Source organism: Lissotriton vulgaris, chromosome 6 (genome assembly GCF_964263255.1).
Source record: "Lissotriton vulgaris chromosome 6, aLisVul1.2, whole genome shotgun sequence".
NCBI lineage: Eukaryota > Metazoa > Chordata > Amphibia > Caudata > Salamandridae > Lissotriton > Lissotriton vulgaris.
The window spans coordinates 52,480,744-52,500,806 of record NC_141694.1 but is presented as its reverse complement, the minus strand read 5'-3'; the positions used below and the strand labels follow the sequence as shown (position 1 = coordinate 52,500,806).

Here is a 20,063-nt window from a genome sequence, read left to right as displayed (position 1 = left end):
GCTGTCCTCGTAGATAGGAGTTCCAAAGGTAAAGCATCGGGCCAAGCAAGACCCGTGCTGGCCTGAATCTTTGCCAGTTTGAGCTTGAGAGTGCCATTATAGCACTGTTCGAGGCATGTGGGCTGCTAAATTCACATCTAGTGCATAGATCGCCGCCTAGTGTTGGGTCCGGATGATTGCACCTTGTTGTCCTGGAAGAGTCTTCGAAGTATCACGAGATAGGTGGCTCCTCCCCTGGACTACAGTGCGCATGGGCATCGACTCCATCCCCAGATTGTTTTTTTCCGCCATTGGGTTCGGATGTGATTTCGACGTCTCCTGTTCGGAATCGATAAAACAACTTTATTTAGATACTCTCTCGTCGGTATTGGTCGCGTTCGGTCTCGTGTTCATTCCTACTCTTTGAGTGGGATTTCGTGTGAGTCGGTGACTCTACGATCATCGAGGCCCTGTCGACGCAGCAAGACCCCGGCGTTCATAAGATGGAACGGAGTCCGTTCAAGTACTGCCCCGTGTGTGGTTCAAAGTACCCACACATCGACGCGCACCCAGTGTGCAACAAGTGCCTGTCGCCGGACCATGACGAGGCCAACTGTATGGCCTGTTCCAGATTCAGGTCGAAGAAGACCATCAAGCTTCGGCGCGTGGCGCGCCTGGAGGCCCAGCGATCGGCTCCAGCGCCAGCGGACATCTTCGGCGACCCCGCGGAATATGAGCAGGAGCTTCACCTGCAGATTTCGCCGGCATCGGCGGAGGTCGAGACCGACTACGGAGAAGCGGTCGAGGACCACGACCTCGAGGAAGACATCGAGGAGGTAGGGGACAACGGAGAACCTTTTGGGGCCATGGAAGATAGCTCGGAGGATGAGCTATGCCCCGTCCCAACTTTTACAACAGCTCAGGTCACAGGATCGCCACACGGCCTTACCCACGATCATACGCCTCGATCCTCCGCCCCGCCTGTCGGCCCGGCTATGGACACCTCTGTGGAGCCGCCATTACCGAAAAAGAAACCGAAAGTGAAACCTTCGGGTTCGACCAAAACCAAGATGGACGCCACTCCATCGGCACCGAAGACGTCGGCCACGTCATCGACGCCGTCATCTTCAAAGGCGTCTGCTACGGCATCGACGCCATCTTCTTCGGATACCTCAAGGCCTAAAAAGACTGTTGATGCGGCTAAGGTTCCGAAGGTGGTTTAGCAGCCAAGCTCAAAGAAGGCCTCGGTGCCGCCTTAAGTCAAGCCCACCCCGTCGGCCGACAAACCGGTCGGCGAGGCCAAAAGGGGTGCCGTGCCGAAGCCAGGTGTCCCGGCACCAAAAGGAAAGTCGGTCGATCTGAAGACATCGACGGCGACGCATGGAGCCGTAGGCGGTGGCGAGAGCTCGGCCGACGGCGCATCGGCAGCTCCAGCGCCGAAGAAGGCGTCATCCACGCTCCAGTCTTCCCCAGGGGGTGGATCGAAATAGACAGTCGGATCAACGAAGCCGTCCGCTTCTTTTACGAAGCAGGTACAAGACTCCCTCAAGCGGATTCGGGACAAAGAATCCACATCGGGCCCGAAGACGCCCTCGGAGACTACTCCAGTTGCACCGAAGAAGCAAGCCTCGGTGCCGCTTCACTTTACCTTGCCACCGAAGGTGGTGCCAAAGGCTTTTGCACCTCGATCGGTGCCCAAGGACTCTGTCGAAGGGAGGCATACTCGACCAAGTGGTGGTTCTGATCGTCAGCCCTTGCTGGATGACGAGTCGGAACACTTTATCGATGCTGAGACTGGGAAACTGACCCTCAAGAAGAGAAAGATTACTTCACAGCCTCTGGAGCCGTTTGTAATCCCTCTAAAGAAGAAGAAGCCACTCCCAGGGTCCCTTCAACTGGTGGAGCCTATTTACCAACCAACCAGAAGTCCAACACCGTCACCTACTTGTTCAGAGAGTGGCGAGGGCGACCAGGAAGAACAGTATACCTTTCCTGCGAACACTGACCCTGATGAGCAACAGGACTCATGGTTGCCCTCAGGGGATCAAGGGGACCACCAGCCTATATCTGACCCGCAAGCCTATGGGCCTAAAACTTCTCCAACAGAAGATTCAACAGCATTCAATGCCTTAATCGAAAGGGCAGCTGCGAACCACAATGTAGAAATGCATGCTGACCTGGTAGAGGTGGACTTTCTATTCAACACTTTCTCTACTGCCGAAAAGACAGTAAAAACACTTCCTATGCTTAAAGGAATGATGAAACATGCCACTGACATTTTCAAGGACACTACTAGGGCGCGAGTGGTGAACCCTAGAATTGAGAAAAAGTACAGACCGGCGCCTGGGGACCCTACTTTCATTCGGGGCCAGTTGCCTCTGGACTCTTTGGTGGTCTCTAATGCACGCAAGAGGGCGAACTCTCAGTCAACGGGTGAAGCTCCTCCCCCGGACAAAGAGTCAAAAGTGCTGGAGGCGTCGGGGAAAAGGGTGGCAGCGCAGGCAGCCAATATATGGCGCATCTTGAACACACAAGCTCTGTTGGCCAGATACGACAGGGCACACTACGATACATTAGAGCAGCTTCTACAACACCTCCCTGATGAGTTTAAAGAGGGTGCAGAGATGCTCATCCAAGAGGGCAAGCTCATCTCCAACGCTGCTATTAAGTGTGCGCTGGACGTTGCGGGTACGGCAGCGAGAGCCGTCAACACTAGTGTGATGTTGAGACGCCAAGCATGGCTCCGCATCTCAGGGTTTAAGCCAGAGATACAAACGACTATTCTCAACAGCCTGTTAATCCAGACAGACTATTTGGCCCAGAGGTGGACACCATACTTGAAAAAATTAAAAAAGACACTGAGACTGCGAAATCAATGGGTGCACTTCAGTCTCAGCAGTTTCGGGGAAGCACTTTTCGTCGCTCAGGCAATCGAGGTGTTACCAGAGGACACGTGGCACAGCAGGCACAATTTACTAAGGGTGGTGCGCAATCCTCATACACTAAACAGAGTAGGGGTGGTTACAGAGGAAACAACACCAAGGGCAGAGGCAGAGGCAACAACAATTCCCGCTCCTCTGCCGCCAACAAACAGTGACTCCCGGTCACTGCCCCCGACCATCTAACACCTGTCGGGGGGAGACTCCAACGGTTCCTGCCTGTCTGGAAGTCCATCACCACGGACAGGTGGGTAAGGAAACTTATCCAGTTCGGTTATTGTCTGGAGCTAAAGTCCACTCCACCCACAATTCCCCCAAGGCACCGTCCTATGTCAGCAGAGCACTTGCACTTATTGCAGCAGGAAGTTCTTGCAATGCTGCAAAAAGGCGCCATAGAGCTCGTTCCAGTAGAAGAACAGGGCATTCAAAACAGGCATTACCAGTTCAAAGTGCTACCCTTCGGTGTGACCACTGCCCCCAGAGTGTTCACAAAGTGTCCTACGACCGTGGCGGCGCACCTCAGGAGGCAGAACATACATGTCTACCCCTACCTAGACGACTGGCTGGTTCCGGCCAAGTCAGCTCAGCAGTGCGCCGCGGACACGTCCAGCACTATTCACATTCTTCACAGTCTGGGGTTTTCGCTCAACTATCCGAAGTCGCACCTTCAACCTGCCCATGTGAGGCAGTACTTGGGCGCGACAATCAATACTCTGACTGCTACAGCTCAGCCAAATCCAGCGAGGATCGACAGTATCCAGTCGCTCATTCAGAAGTTCAGGCCGCAACACTCACTACCTGCGAGGGTGTTTATGCAGTTGATAGGCATGATGGCCTCCTGCATCTTCATAGTCCCGCACCCACGGTTACATATGCGTCCTCTCCAGGAGTGCTTGGCACGCCAGTGGACTCAGGCTCAAGGACAGTTGAAAGACCTAGTGTTGGTAACCGGCCGGGCATACAACTCTCTGCATTGGTGGACTCCACACAACCTTTGCAAGGGCCGACCGTTCCAAGAGCCTGTGCCACAAATTATCCTGACAACGGACGCGTCTCTCCAGGGATGGGGAGCACATGTACTCCATTACACAGTGCAGGGACTATGGTCGACACAACAGAAGAGGATGCACATCAACTACTTGGAGCTGATGGCGATCTTCATGGCACTGAAGTCATTCAAGGTACATCTGTGCAACAAGGTCGTGTTGATCCAAACGGACAATATGACGGCAATGTACTATATCCAGAAGCAGGGAGGAACACACTCTCCACAGCTGTCTCATCTGGCTCAGAGCATGTGGAAGTGGGCCATTCAGAGGAACATCTTCCTCATGGCGGAACACCTCCCAGGCAAGGACAATCAGATGGCCGATCTGCTCAGCAGGTACAGCCACCAACTGCACGAGGGGGAGATACATCCATCAGTACTCCACCCGTACTTCAAGCAGTGGGGTCATCCAGAGATAGACCTGTTTGCCACAAGGTAGAACGCAAAATGCCCAAGCTTCGCCGCCAGGTTCCCACACCCTCAATCGCAGGGCAATGCGATATGGATGAACTGGTCAGGCAGATTTGCGTACGCTTTTCCCCTAGCACCTCTCATACCGCTGGTGGCAAGGAAGCTGCTGCAACACTCAATGACACTCATCCTGGTTGCTCCAACGTGGGCACGCCAACCATGGTACACCACATTCCTGGAGCTCTCCGTGGTACCGCATCAAAGACTACGCCTCACACCCAGGCTCTTGACGCAGAACCATGGCGACATTCAGCACCCGGATCCGCAACAGCTCAACCTGGCGATCTGGCTCCTGAAGTCCTAGAGTTTGGCTACCTTGATTTGCCCCCGGAATGCATGGACATTATCCGGGAGGCTAGAAAGCCCACTACCAGAGCTTGCTATGCAGCAAAATGGAAGAGGTTTGTCATTTACTGCACAGACCATCATATCAACCCGCTAGATGCATCCATTCCTAATATCATCTGCTATTTGTTACATCTTTACAAATGTAATCTGGTGTATGCTTCCATTCGGATACACTTATCCGCCATAGCGGCTTATCTCCAAAACAGGCAGCACCTCTCCGTTTTTAGGGTGCCTGCCATTAAGGCTTTCCTTGAAGGGCTGAAACGAATCATCCCCCCCAGAACCCCACCAGCTCCTCAGTGGAACCTCAACGTGGTCCTCACCAGATTGATGGGGCCACCGTTTGAACCCCTACATTCCTGTGAGATTCAATTCCTCACATGGAAAGTAGTATTTCTCATTGCCATCACGTCTCTGCGACGCGTCAGTGAGCTACAGGCGCTCACAGTACAAGAGCCATTCATTCAAATTCATCCTAATAGGGTGGTGCTGCGCACTAATCCTAAGTTTCTCCCTAAAGTGGTGTCACAGTTTCATATTAATCAGACCATTGAACTGCCCGCATTCTTTCAAAACCCCGAAACGGTGGCGGAAAGAATGCTTCACACGCTTGATGTCAAACGAGCGTTAATGTACTACATTGACAGGACTAAACACTTTAGGAAAACACAACAATTGTTTGTTGCCTTCTCACCCCAGCACAAAGGCAACCCCATTTCCAAAGCTGGAATCGCCAGGTGGATCGTTAAGTGTATCCAGATCTGTTACCACAAGGCTAAACGCACCTTAACGGTTCCCCCCAGGGCCCACTCAACGCACAAGTTGGGGGCCTCCATGGCTTTCCTGGGTAATATTCCTTTGGAGGATATTTGTAGAGCAGCCACATGGATTACACCACACACGTTTACTAAGCATTATTGCGTGGATGTGCATTCTAAACAGCAGGCAGCTGTAGGACAGGCTGTTCTTAAATCTCTTTTTCAAACTTCTGCAGCCGGCACGGGCGGCCGCCGTTAATGGAGGGACTGCTATATATTCTATGCACTAGATGTGAATTTAGCAGCCCACATGCCTCGAACTGAATATGCTACTGACCATAGTCCTTAGGGGCGATCCCGCTGGTGAGTGAGTGGTGTGCGACCCCACCCCCTTTTGAAATGTTTAAAGCTCCCTCGAGCTGTCGGGCTGACGAGCCTGGGACCCCGCACCTGCGCGCCTGTGTGGTACTAGACCTGGCAATATTTGGCAGCCACCGGCAACCCCAGAAGATAAGAAGATGGCCTATTCCCTGCTGATGAGGGGTAAATACCCCGAAACACGTGTCCAGGGATGGCGAAGAAGGATACATCGCGGAATACTAAACAACACTGACCATAGTCCTTAGGGGCGATCCCGCTGGTGAGTGAGTGGTGTGCGACCCCACCCCCTTTTGAAATGAATATGCTACTTACCAGTATGCATCTGTTCTTGGCATGTAGGGCTGCTAACATTCACATCGCCCACCCTCCTCCCCGGCGCCCGTAGCGGCTGCAGGTAATTTCTTGCATTCAATCATTAGCATGGACATCAAATACACTATTTCACTCCATCTCTAACACAATGGCTAAAAACAATCTGGGGATGGAGTCGATGCCCATGCGCACTGTAGTCCAGGGGAGGAGCCACCTATCTCGTGATACTTCGAAGACTCTTCCAGGACAACAAGGTGCAATCATCCGGACCCAACACCAGGCTGGTGAGTGTAGCGATTCACTCACTGTCTAGGATGTCGGCAAACTTACTGGGTTCATGAGCATTCACGGCCACTTCCGTTTTTAATTTTCAGATTATTCTATTTGGGAGGCAAATTCGATTTGACATTCCCTACGAGGGCATGAAATCACGTCTCTGCCCACTGATTATTGAAAGTAAAGCTAAAGGACGTTGGTAATGAGAGAGAAAAGCCATCCACGCACCTGATTATGAAAATAGGACATTCAGGATAGATTCAAGACTGCAGAGGACACGCCTATCAAGTAGAATACCGGGCTGTTCCACAAAGAACTGGCGCAACATACCTATTCCTACCCCTTGTCCTGAAGAAGACCCGTCAGTGACCCACAAATAAGGTGTCCACAGGGTCGAAACGTCGACAGAACCATTGGAAGGATCAGTTTACCATACCCAGCTTTAAGTAGTATATATATCATCCTGGGTTTGAGTATGAATAAAATACGAACCGACCTTTGTTGAATTTTTCCCCCCGTACCCTCTTCCATTCACTTGTAAATAGACTATCACTTATTTGTCACATTGTCACAAATTTTCACACTTTGTCACTTTGCACATCTGTTTTGAACTGTTGCGCCGCATCTTACATTTTGTAAAAAGTTTTTTATGCATACATTTGAGGTGTCAGTTGGAAACAAAAATGATGAAAAATGAAAATTGATTAATTAAATTATCCTGACCCTTTCTTCTGTTTGGTTTTGCACTTCTTTGCTAATCACAAAAGCATAATAAGTAAGGAAGTTATGCGTTGAGCTGTGTTAAAGACATATCTATGATTTAAAGAAATTATTCGCGTGCCCGAAAGAACCACTGTTGATAATTTTCATTGTATTGCCCAGGTTCTTAGGGATACTGGGTTACCCCGTAAGAGTTATTGTTGATCCAGTACCAATCCAGCAGATTGACGAATGGAGATCGCTGCTGCTGCTGCTGTAGCTTTGAAACAACTAGGCAATGCCTTGGCTACTGGATCCAATGTAGCCGAAAAATAGGCACATGGCCGCTGTTTGGCTCCAAATTGTTGCGTTAAAACTGACAACGCACAACCTTCTCTTTCATGAACGTAGAGTGTGAAAGGCCTACTGTAATCCGGAGTACCTAACACAGGGGCAGAACACAAGGCAAGTACGTAAGTTAGAAAAACTCTTCTGACATTCGTCAGTCCAAGGAAGAGGTTGGGGTGTGCCTGTAGCCCAAAGCGTAGCAGGAAGGGAATGCAATTCGGGTGGGAGTTGGTCCTTAGACAAATACATAAGAGAAACCAATTTCTCACCTAAAGTAAGATGTACACCAGAGGGGGAACAATACAATGTTGCATGAAGACGTTTCAATAAGTTCAAACCTAGTAAATTCTCGCCACAACCAGTCGTTGAAATGAGGGGTGCCTCCAAATCATAAGGACCAATTGAGATAGGCAAAGGGCAAGAAACCGGGTTACGAACTGTGGCGCCAGAGAATCCTACAGAAACGTTTGTCAAGCCAGACAAAGTTGCCCCAGGGAGTTTGGAGTGAATGATGGAACTTCTCATTGCACCAGTATCCAAAAGAAATGGCTCTGAAACACCTAATGCAACAACTTCAACATAAGACCCATTCTGATCCGCTGGAACTGATACGACTCCCTTGCTTTGTCCATGGCTGTCCTAGCTAGTATGAAAATCCTGATTCTCACTTTCAACACAATATTGATATTCATGATATTTGATATTTATGGAATTTTGTAAAGCGCGGCTATCGCTCCGGGAGGAGCATCTTGGCGCTGAGCATGCAGAAGATAGTGGGAACGAGGAAGTAAAGTAGATCATATAGCTGCTAGGACTGAAGTATCAGATTGCTGGAACACCCAGGTTTTCAGAAGTTTCCTGAAATGAGGTTCAGTTTCAGCTTGCCTGAGATTAACAGGTAGGCTGTTCCAGGCTCTGGCAGCCAGGAAGGAAAAGGTTTTTCCCCCCTTGGTTTTTAACTTAAATCTTGGAATTATAACAAGATTGGTTCCTGAGGATCTTAAACAGCGTGAGGGATTGTAGTAAGTGAAACGCTTGGAGAAGTAGAGGGGACCTGTTTTCCTGGTAGCTTTGTATACAGTCAGTAAAAGTTTGAACAAGATTCTTTTGTGGAGTGGTAGCCAATGGAGGACATTGAGGGCTGCTGAGGCAGAGGACCTTCTGGGAAGTTTAAGCACAAGTCTGGCAGCGGCGTGTTGGATGCTTTGAAGTTTTCTAAGGGTGGACTTCTTCACTCCTGCCATCAATCCATTACAATAATCAAGTCGGGAGAGAATTAAAGCAACCACGACTGATTTTCTGGCTGTAATGGGGAGGAAGTCGAAGAATTTCTTCAATGATCTGATAAGACTAAAACAGCATCCAGCAGTGATGCGAACATGATCATCAAAAGAAAGGGATGTATCAAATTGAATGCCAAGGTTGCGTGCCGAAGATACAGCGCTCGGAGGGGCTTCTGAATTTTTAGGCCACCAATCTTTTGGGCAGAAGGATACGTCTTTTCCTAGAGGTATTATTTCGGTCTTTGCGCTGTTGCATTTGAGATGATTTTTATTCAGCCATAAAAAGACCTCTGAGAGGCAATTCTGGAATCTAAGTTCAGCATCAGGACATTTCCTATCAATAGTGACGACCAATTGAGTGTCGTCAGCGTACGATGTGGCGAGGATTCCATGAGATTCGATCACTGCAAGGAGGGGGGCCATGTAGATATTAAAAAAAAGAGGACTGAGTATGGACCCCTGGGGAACTCCTGATGTGATGGATCTCTCGCTGGATTTAAAGGGGCCTAGTGCAATCATTTGTGATCTGTTGGATAGGAACGAAACTAACCATGCCAGCACAGTGTCTGCCACGCCAATCTCCCGCATTCTATTGATAAGAATGGCGTGCGAGATGGTGTCGAACGCGGCTGTTAGGTCAAGCAGGATGAGTACAACCTGTCTCCCCTCATCCTGCAAGAACTTAATAGAGTCTGATAATTCTATCAAGGCAGTCTCGGTAGAGTGGCCAGGGCGGAAGCCTGACTGTTGTGGGTGCAGAACCTGGTTGTTTTCTACATGGGTTTTTAACTCCCCGTACACTAATTGCTCAGCAATTTTACCTAAGGCGGGTAATAACGAGATCGGACGCATATTAGTGAGATCAGTGGGGGATTTGTTCTGCTTCTTCATTAAGGGTTTTACAATGGCCTTTTTCCAGTCATCAGGTACAATGCCTGAAGTGAAAGATTCATTAATGATGGCATTAATTATGGGGTTTACAGCTTCAATGAGATGATGAAGAATACTAGGGGGGCATGAGTCTGTAGGAGCTCCGGATTTACAGGCAAGAATTGCCTTCTGGGTTTGTTGAAGCGAAATTTGTGGAAAATTGGCCAGGGTGGATAAATTTGTGCCAGCTTCATGGGTAGTAATTGTGGGTTGGGGGAAATCCTTCTGAATATTGGTGATTTTATCTGTGAAAAAGTCAGCAATTTGATTGCATAAAGTTTGGGATGGGGGAATTTCGGGTACTAGGGCTTTAGGATGGGTAAAGGACTTAACAATGGAAAAGATGGTTTGCTGTTTTTGTTGGGCATCCTCTATGGCTTTAGTGAAGTATTCTTTTTTAGCAGCTTTGATGTTGGAGAGATATAATTTCCTCTGCTGTATGTAAAGTAGTCTAGAGGCTTCATCATATGTTTTTCTCCATTTCCTTTCTTGGATTCTGCAAAGGAGATGGTCTTCCGTGAGAGACTGGGTGTACCAAGGAGCATTGGGCTTTCTTTGGCGGCGGTCTGGATGATGGGCGTTTGGACCCAAGTTGTCGGAGACAATTTGGTCAATCCAGATATGGAAATTACGAGAGTCGGACGTTACATCTCCGACTGATATGGGGGCCGGTTTCAATGATTGGGGATCTGACTTAATGCGTTCGATCACTTTCTTCCAATTGATGGAGAAAGAAGGGGGGGAGTGCTTGGCGTTGGAGGACGTGGAGGATTTTTCCATTATGGAAAAAGGGATAAAATAATGGTCGGTCCAGATTTGAGGAATCTGGGGGGACGTGGTTAAAGTTGTCAGATTGGAGCAAATACCGTCTAGCATATGGCCAGCCAGGTGTGTTGGGGAAGAAACAAGTTGGGAGAGACCAAAAATGCTTAGCGACTGTTGGAAACTAATGTTGTGGGGGTCCGTACAGGATTCCAAATAGAGATTAAGGTCGCCAAGGAGAGTAAAAGTAGGATAATGAGTCATGGATGACCCAAGGGCCTCATCAAGAGAGTCGAGGAAAGGGGTAGCATTACCTGGAGGGCGGTAAATAAGTCCTCCAGAGAAGGAGGTGGAGGCATTAATTCTAATCGAAAAACCCAAGCCCTCACTGTCCTTAAGATAACCCAGATCAAAGGTATGACAGGTAAAAGATTTTTTAATAACGAGGGCAACTCCTCCTCCTCTCCCGATGGGTCTGTCCCGCCTGAAGATGGTGAAATCTGGGGGGAGGGCAGTTACCAGATCTGGGTTAGAGGAGTCATTGAGCCAGGTTTCAGTTATAAAAAGGGCATCCAAGCCATGATGTAGGATTAGGTCATGGATGTCCTGACCGTGGCACGCTAGGGACCTGGCATTAATAAGTCCTCCCTTGAAAGTAGTGGGTTTATTCTTTGGTATGGGCAGTGCTTTGGGTGCTCTGGGGGAGTTGACCAAAGACGTCCACTTACAATGTCGGCATGAGAATGGGCCCCACAAGAGATCAGTAGGGACCCTACCTTTGCATGAATGAACTCCCGCTGTGTCTTGCAGTGCGAGTAGCTCATTAAAGCCATACCTAATGGTAGCGGGAAAAAGGGCATCGTGTCCTGCGCCTAGCGCGATCTTAGCGCAGACGGGCGCAGACGGGCTTGGCTTAGGCGCGGCTTCGGCGCGTATCCGGCGCGCCCGCTGCGCCAGCCCGCTGCGCCGTCTGGTTGCTTTGCACATAATATAGGGAGATAAGAGGGCGGGAGTAGGGCGCGACTAGAGCGCTCTCCCCGGGTGCCTCACTCAAGATGGCGCCCACCGCCGCCGAGTGTCGGCAGAGAAGCGGTAAGGCGGAATAAAAGAGATTAAAAGGTGTTAAGGTGTCAGAGTGCCTGAGGTAATTGATTCCCCTTATTTTAAAAGCCCCCAAAGATGAATTTCAGACCGTTCCTAAAAATGGTTAAAATCGCGCTAACAATACAATAATCACAGTGCTACAATTGGGATTCACTATAAATCACTCGTTTTCACATCAGCCGCTCGCAGCCCCAGTTCCCCTCACTAGGGAGAGCTTCTGAAGGGCGCAGAGCGCTGCAAAAGATCGATTTAAATACACTAGGAGGGCGGGAGTAGGGCGCGACTAGAGCGCTCTCCCCGGGTGCCTCACTCAAGATGGCGCCCACCGCCGCCGAGTGTCGGCAGAGAAGCGGTAAGGCGGAATAAAAGAGATTAAAAGGTGTTAAGGTGTCAGAGTGCCTGAGGTAATTGATTCCCCTTATTTTAAAAGCCCCCAAAGATGAATTTCAGACCGTTTCTAAAAATGGTTAAAATCGCGCTAACAATACAATAATCACAGTGCTACAATTGGGATTCACTATAAATCACTCGTTTTCACATCAGCCGCTCGCAGCCCCAGTTCCCCTCACTAGGGAGAGCTTCTGAAGGGACTGAGTATTCTGCTGGTCAAAATAATTCATCGAATTCTGAGGGGGAAAGGAACGCTGTCCCTGAGACGACGCACCTCGCCCCCTACCTCTGGGTGCTGATTGAAAACCACCACGGCCTTGCGGCCCTGGCAATCCACCATTACGCTGCAATAAAACCGGACAGCTATTCTTAAAATGACCTTCCTCTTTACAATAGGCACATTGATTAGGACCTAGCAAAGGTTGCGGAACAAAGGGTTCAGGTTTCTGTAACAACCTCTGAAACTGGGGAGGCTGTTGAGATTGGCGCTGAGCAGAACGAGGGGGATAAGCCTGTTGCAAAAGAACCTTCATTTTTAATTCTTTAGTCTTTTTCTCAAGTCCATCCTTCTCCTCCTTATCCCTATTCTCGTAATACTGAGCAGTGGCTAATATCAGGGCAGACGAAGAAACAGCCCACAAACTTTCGGGGTCTTTCAATTTATGTGATAATTCTGGAAATAAATTAAATACAAATTTATCCACGAATAATCGCTGTCCACCCTCAGTACCCATATCTTGACCACTGTGGTCGATGAATGTCTCCTCGAAACGGGTAAAGAAATCGGAGACACTCTCCTTTCTTCTGTTTACACGCAGCTAACTTATCCCAGTTAACACGTAAGGCAGGCATCATTTTCATTAAAGTGATGATCCTACCGGGCAATTCTGCAATCAAATCATCAGGTTTAGCACCACCAACCTGTGCTGCATCCGCGGCAGTTATAGCAGCCCAATTACCACCTAAAGCTTGGTCGTGGTCCTCCCTACGAATCCGAGCCCATAACGCTTGTGGGACTACATTTCCCATCAGCATATCAATATCGGCCAAATTCATAATACACGCATCAACAGTCTGGGACAGCTCTTTATAATACCCAGCGGGATTTTTACAAGGGTCCGGTAAAGACTGTTTGAGCGCCAAAACTTCAGATCGTTTCCAGGACAAGTGTCCTTACGGCGTCCTCAACCCCAGAACCCACAATAAGTCCTTTATCAAATTCCTTTATCAAACTTCGCCTGTACGTCTAACAGACCCTGGGGAGCTAAACTTAAATCCATATCCTCCCATCCTTTGACAAGTGTCTCACATATAACATTAAAAACATATCTCTGCGTGGGCGCATCCCACTGGTAAAAGGTGCACATGATATCGTGCACGCTATACTGTGGACCACTCATGATCCATTTGTGAGCAAGAGGGTCCAACACAATTCGCTCGTCGGGACCTGGGAGTTAACTACGGGATTGCCTTCGAGAAAAAGCAGGAGTCAGGTTAAAAGACCCAAAGCGGGGGGAGAAAAGGCCAGAAACAGTATCGACCAATCGTTTACGAGCTGTGGGAGAATCTGACAGTAGAACGGGAGACAAGGTATTAAGCAAAGCAGGAGAGTGGCTAACAGTTACAAGAGGAATCGGCGCAAAGGAGACTGAGATACAGGAGTCCGAGGGACAGAAGTCGGTGGAAAAGGAGGCGGGGGTGGCAATACTGGAAGGGACAATTGTGAAGGAGCCGGGACAAATGGTGGAACAACAGGTGGCCGGACAAGTGGTAACAATGGGGGTGCATTAGCACCTTGTACATAGGGCGGAGGCAATCTCAACAAATGGGACATTAAGGGATCTTCGTCAATATCCTTACTCTGTGGAGAAGTAGGCAACACAGGGTAACATCTATCTATTGCCGTACGATGCTTTCTTTCTGAGACTTCAATCGCCTGATCAATCTCATTATCTTTAAACTGCTGGGCAGCCTGTATAATCGTCATACCTTTCTCTTTCTTATCTCTTTTTGACTGCTTAATTTCTCTCTGTTTGGCTTCCTTACGCCAGAGGCGGAAAGAGTCAAAGATTGCCGGCCGGGCTTTTCTTTTGAACAAAATTGCTTCTAGATTATCTAATATGTCAGGCTCAAAGCTACCATTTTGTGGCCACTGCAGAACACCATCTTTCTTTGTGTATCGGATCCATGCCTTGTTAAAGGCAATGGGGCCAACACCATGTTTCGAATAGAGCTCATAAGTGGGAGTTCCAACCGGAGGAATTGGACCAGAGTCCTCCAGCCAGGAATCCCTATTGCAACCAAAAACAAAGCTTCCTAACCTTGCTAAGACCAGACATCTTTAATTCACTGGTCTGCTTACAAACTTCAAGGGGTTAGAGCAAATAACACAGCACAAACGTACTCACCTCTTGGCTTCGGCTATTGCAATGGTCGAATAACAAATCCAAAAAACAAAGAAGAGGGCGTTACCCAAGAATACTTAACTAAGTGTTCCCTCACGCCAACAGAGGTCCGTCTAACGTCTCGCAATACCAGTCGTCTGCAAAGGGGCCAAGGCAGGGCGGCAGTCAGGGCGGTGGTCGTCAGCAGCCGTCGGAAAGGAGTAGCCGTGCTGCAAAAGACCTTCGGCCCACTTCGACATGCAGGGGTCGCTTGACGTGGTTCACGAATCCTCCGGAATTTTCTTGCGAGGCTCCTAACGACCCTCGGGCTGAACCGCTACCGCTGAAGCCGCCCTACGTTGGGCGCCAGTTGAAGAACCGGGGCTTATGGGACTGGTGGCGCAGGGCACGCCTTAAATCTCAGAGTTCACCTGCCTTGTCGGACAGAGACACGAGACACTCTGTTAGGCGTAGAAAACCAGGTTTATTAGCTGCAGCTAAGCACAGTTGTCCCAGAAGTATAGAGTAGGTTCTTGGGAGACTGTCACTATATTCCGTGGAGCACATTCTTTTATACCACACATATTTACAACGTATTCTCCCAATACATACAAGGCTAGCCAATAGGAAAAGTTGGAAAACAAGCTATCAAGTGTCCCAAATACGCCCTTCTTTCAGACCCTGTGTGTCACCCCTCCCCACAAGTTAATCAGTGCTAGTGCCTACAATTCAATTTGCAGGTGGCAGGACGTATTTGTGTGCCTCAAAGGATAGTTGTGTAACAAGAGAATACAAGGAGAAAATAGCGAAGGCCAGTCGGATAAGATAAAGTAAGGAAAGAATAGGGAGAGCCAAACAGTCATTCGAGACAGGGATCAATCAACCTAGACCTGGATTAGTGGACTCGGCCAGACCCTGACATTGGTTTCGTAAACAAGGGCATGGGGTTACTTTCTAACAGAAGAGACACAAAGCAGCTGGAAAGGGCAAAAACACTCCGTTCGCCATGCTCCCTGAGTGAGGGCAACACAAAATGGCGACAGGACACAAAATGGCGGCCGAATTCAGGACGAAGTCGAAAAACAAAGAACCTCAAAAGCAGACGCAGTTCTGGAATGGATCAAGGAAAGTTGGGCCACCGTATGTTCACACCAGGCAGGTCCAACAGCAGTTTTGCCCCCTCTGTCACTACGGCAGGTGTATTCAGTATTACCAACACCAGAGCACATCATCAGCCCTACATGTCTCACCGCCCTTTTGTGGCAGAGGTTGCTGCTCATAAAGGCAGCGCCTAGGGCATAAGGGACGGGAGAACGTGCAGCTCAGTCCCCTCACCCCCAGCTGCTGCACTTGCAAATCCACTTTAGTGGGCCCTTCCTGACACAGCCACCATGTAGGACGAAGGATTCAACATGTCCTCCAGGGGTGGCAAGCAATCGCCTCAGGAGAGTGGGTCCTCCAAATTCTCCATCAGGACTATGCCCTCTTATTTCTTTGCACCCAGCTGCACATTTCAACACCTTCAGGTCAGCTCCCCGAGAGCCAGCTCTCTGTTTTGCAGCAGGACGTGCAGTCCTTTTGACCAAAAGAGTCATGGAGAGGGTTGTTGTATCTGAGGTCGGTACTGGGCATAACTCCCGTTACTTCCTGGTGCCGAAGAAATATGGAGGCCTTTGTCCGATTTTAGTTCTATGCCCTCTCAATACCTTCTCGTGAAAGGACGAATTCAAGATGCTCATGCTAGCCTAGGTCCTGTCTACCACGGAGACTTGATCGTAGCATCGGACCCTGCAGGACGCTTATTTCCATGTCCCTGCCCTGCAGTCCCATGGGCATATCTGCAAATTTACAGTGGGCTAGGAGCATTTTTAGTTTTGGGCGGGAAGGGGGAGAGGGCTCATTGTCCTTACCAGTGCCCCTTAGAAGTTCACGAAAATTGTGACTGTGGTTGCAGAATATCTTCCAAGGTCAAGGATCTCAACCTTCCCCTACCATGACAGCTCGGTATTGTAGGCAGGCTCGTCCAAGGCAGTAGTCAACCACCTCCAGATGATGGCAAAGTCCCACCTGACCATTATCAGATGCTCCATTCAACATAGCTGTTCTGGATACAATGCAGTTTTGTGCTTTGCCTCGGGAGCGGAGAATCTAGGCAATTCATGCTAGCCTACTGATGTTTTAACCTCCGTCCTGGATCGCAGTGCAGGTTACTCTGTGGCTACTGGGATTGATGGCCTTTTGTATCTTGCTTGTGCATCATGCTAGATGGAATATCCTGGCATAGTAGTCAGAGTGGGCACAGCTTCAGGATAATCTTTCAGATTGTATGCTGATTTGGGAGAAGTTTGTAAAAGACATTTAGTGGTGGCTTTTGGACTGCAGTTGAGTCAATGTCAGACCCCCTTATCCTACTCATACTTGACAGTAGTGATGGATGAATCACTTCTCGGTTGTAGAGGTGAAGATCATAGCATTCTGGTCCCCAGAAGAGGCCCAGATCCACATCACTCTATTGGAGTCGTGTGTGATTCTCTTGGCAATGAAGACCTTCTTGCCTACCATCAGAGGCAGTCTGGTTCAGGTTCTCACCGACAACACCACTGCCATGTGGTCCATGTGGTACAACAACAAGCAGGACAAGGGTGGGGTCTTGGGTCCTGTTCCAGAACGTTTTACACCTTTGGAAGTGGCAGGACCATCAGGAGATCTTTCTGGTGCTGAACCTCATGGTGAGATCTTTAAACACCATGGTGGGAGTTGAGGCAGAGCTTGACCATGACGAAAGATGACTGGCTCCTGCTAGAGCTCCCAGGCTTCCCGACACATTTGGTTACATTCTGATTGGCTCATTGCAGGAGCCGGCATGACCCGGTGGACATGGGTGCTCCTGCTAGGACTGTAATTACCAACCCGACTACTGCGCTCACCCTTCTCAACGTGACTTTCCTTCACCAGCCAGGTGCAGCTTCAGAAGCCGCAGCCCCTTGCGTATGCCACGTGCTTCCGCAGAGGAGTGAGAGGCGGCGCAGCAGGCTTAGAAGCTGGGGGACACTACAGTGATGTCGGTGCTTCATTCTCCATGGTACCCCTATTGCCTGGGCCATGTTTCCTTAACCCCTTGTCCTAGGGGCCTGGTTTTCAATACTGGAGTCTTGCCTTTATAGTCCTGTGCTACTTTTCCACTGCTGCCTCCTCAAGAGGCCCGCGACTACACATTGTTTGGATGATCCTTGCCTTTGGATCGGCAACTAGGGTCAGTGGCCAACTGTGCTCACGCGATAACTATGATTTACAACTAGGCACACCAACCTGTGGACAATGGAGGAGGTATATCTCTCTAGACCTGTGTGTACCTGGAGGTGGGGGGAGGGGCCCTGCTAGAAGTGGCGACTGGCTGAACAGCTCCTGGGCTCAACACCCTGCACTCTTGATGGTTGGTGACTTTGTAGTGCTTGTAAGTGCTGTAGTGGGTCCTTCTTGGGGCTGATTACAGTGGCACTGCGTTGAGGCCCTGGAACTACGGGACGATGCTCTATCCCTACCTGCTGTGACTTTGCTTTCTGCGCACACTCTGGGCTGGCACGTCCTGCTACCCAGTGGGAAGGCTACACAGCAGCTTTTGTTCTTGGAGGCGATTGCGGTCAATCTGAAACGTCCTCAGACGACCATAGCGGGCATCACCTTGGAGACTGTCATGAAAGAGCTCACTGGCATTAAGACTACCATGGACTCTGTGCACACCGCTATGGCCTCAACAACCACCGATCTTAAATCCCTCCTCACTGAACTATGCTCTTTTAATACGCAGCTCGACACCTCGGCAGGTAGGGTAGAGGCATTCGATGACCGTCTCGCAGTCCTGGGGACTAGCCCTGATGTCGGCAGTGAAGTGTGGCATCTCCACAGTAAGTTGATGGACGTGGAGGAACTCAACCGAAGCAACAATGACCGCTTTCACAGTATACTGGAGGGGCTAGAATCAACAGGCATGCCAGTAGTCCTATCTACATTCCTTACGGAAATTAATGATCTCACCTTCACCATTCCCCTGGAGTTCCAGAGGGCGTATCATGGGTGGCACACACCACTTCGCTCTCTGGCCAATCATTGCCTGTTTTCTATGCATTCAACAGGCATGTTGGGTCATGGCAGCAGAGAAGAGGCAGAATAGTTCCTTCCTCCATAATGATGCTAAGATCCATGTGGCAGCGGATTTCTCACATGCCATTGTTGTGCACCACAAGAAATTCTTGGCTCTAAGGCCTTTTCTGTGCAAACTGGATATCTGCTAGGGCCTGTTGGAGCCGGCTACGATGCTTTTCAACATCAATGGAAAAAACAGAGTTGAGAACCCAGACAACCTGTAGCAGTATTTGTCCACCTTTTCAGACATAAACACAGCGCTGTGGGCCGGTGTCTCCTCCCGACATTGGCCCACCTTTGTCCGCTGCTCTTCAGCGGGACTCGGCCACTGACTACTCATAATACCTAAGACTAGACTCTATACTTAAACACTGGGAGGGCAGACCACCCAGGACTGGTGCAGACGCGGCTGACCAGGGCATTGCAAATTGCATTCCCCTATCAAGCTGTGATCTTACAGACCTCCTTCAGCCTGTGGAGTGGCTCCTACCTTCGTCCTTGGTAAGGTCCAACTGATGGTTTGAATGATGGGATGTTCCCATGAGAAGCCTCTCATGGTACACTGGTGGGGAGATGGTTGGGGTTTCTGATTTGGCCCTGTGTTAGGACCCCTGCTATTAGATATGCACAACTATTGGACATTCTACCTTTTCTCTCATAAAGCTCTGTTGGCTATACTAGACTTATTTTTGTATTGCGGGTTTCAAGAGGGATGTGTTTTGCTTGTATGGGCCAAATGTCATTCAATTCTTTAGTTCTCTGGGAGTGTTGGGTTGGCATGGGACTGGGATGTAAGCTCACCTGTTTCAAATGTTGGTAGATTGTCTTTTTTGTATCTCTTTTACGGGGCTATACATACTGCCTGTTTGGGTTGCTGCCTACCTAGTTGTCCTTCGCCGCCAGATTCATACCTTTCCCTAACTTTGGGATTGCTGTCCCCCTGTTTGCTGTAAGTGGCTCTCATTTGGGTGCCTTCTAGTTTGAACATGCTTTTGCCTGAGTCTCTTTCTCTGTGTTTTCTGCTGTTCCCGGTTTGTCTTCTCTGCTCTACCCAATCCCACCTGAACCCCATGGCCATGCTGCTGACGCCCAAGTACCTCCACGTTTTATCCCTCAATGTGAATGGCCTTATTCACTTCGTCAAATGAAAGAAGACACTTGCATACATTGCATCACATTCCCTTGACATTGATCTCCTACAGGAGACGTATTTGTCATCTCTGAAACTGGACAAGCTTAAGAGTGGGGAGTGTTGCGAGTAGTAGAATACAGCTGGGGCGACTGCTTTGGATAGGCCTGCATCTTCCCCTTTAAAATTGCAGGGTTGCTAACTTGTTCCACAAATGCTTCTCTTTTACTGTTTTGTAAACTGACCCCATTGGATATGTTTTTGTGAAGTTTTTGACCCTGAAGGCAGACCTTGATACGAGGCTCAGTATACGCCCTCCACCATAACCGGCCACACTTTTCTCCTCCCTGTCGAGACTCACGATGAAGTTTGGCACCTC

At 49.3% G+C, this 20,063-nt stretch overlaps 1 protein-coding gene across 1 annotated transcript in view; it reads left to right on the top strand.

Annotated features, from left to right (window-relative positions):
• The window catches only part of CMTR1 (cap methyltransferase 1), a 1,053,443-nt gene that overhangs the window by 481,297 nt on the left and 552,083 nt on the right, over positions 1–20,063 (top strand). The window lies entirely within an intron of this gene.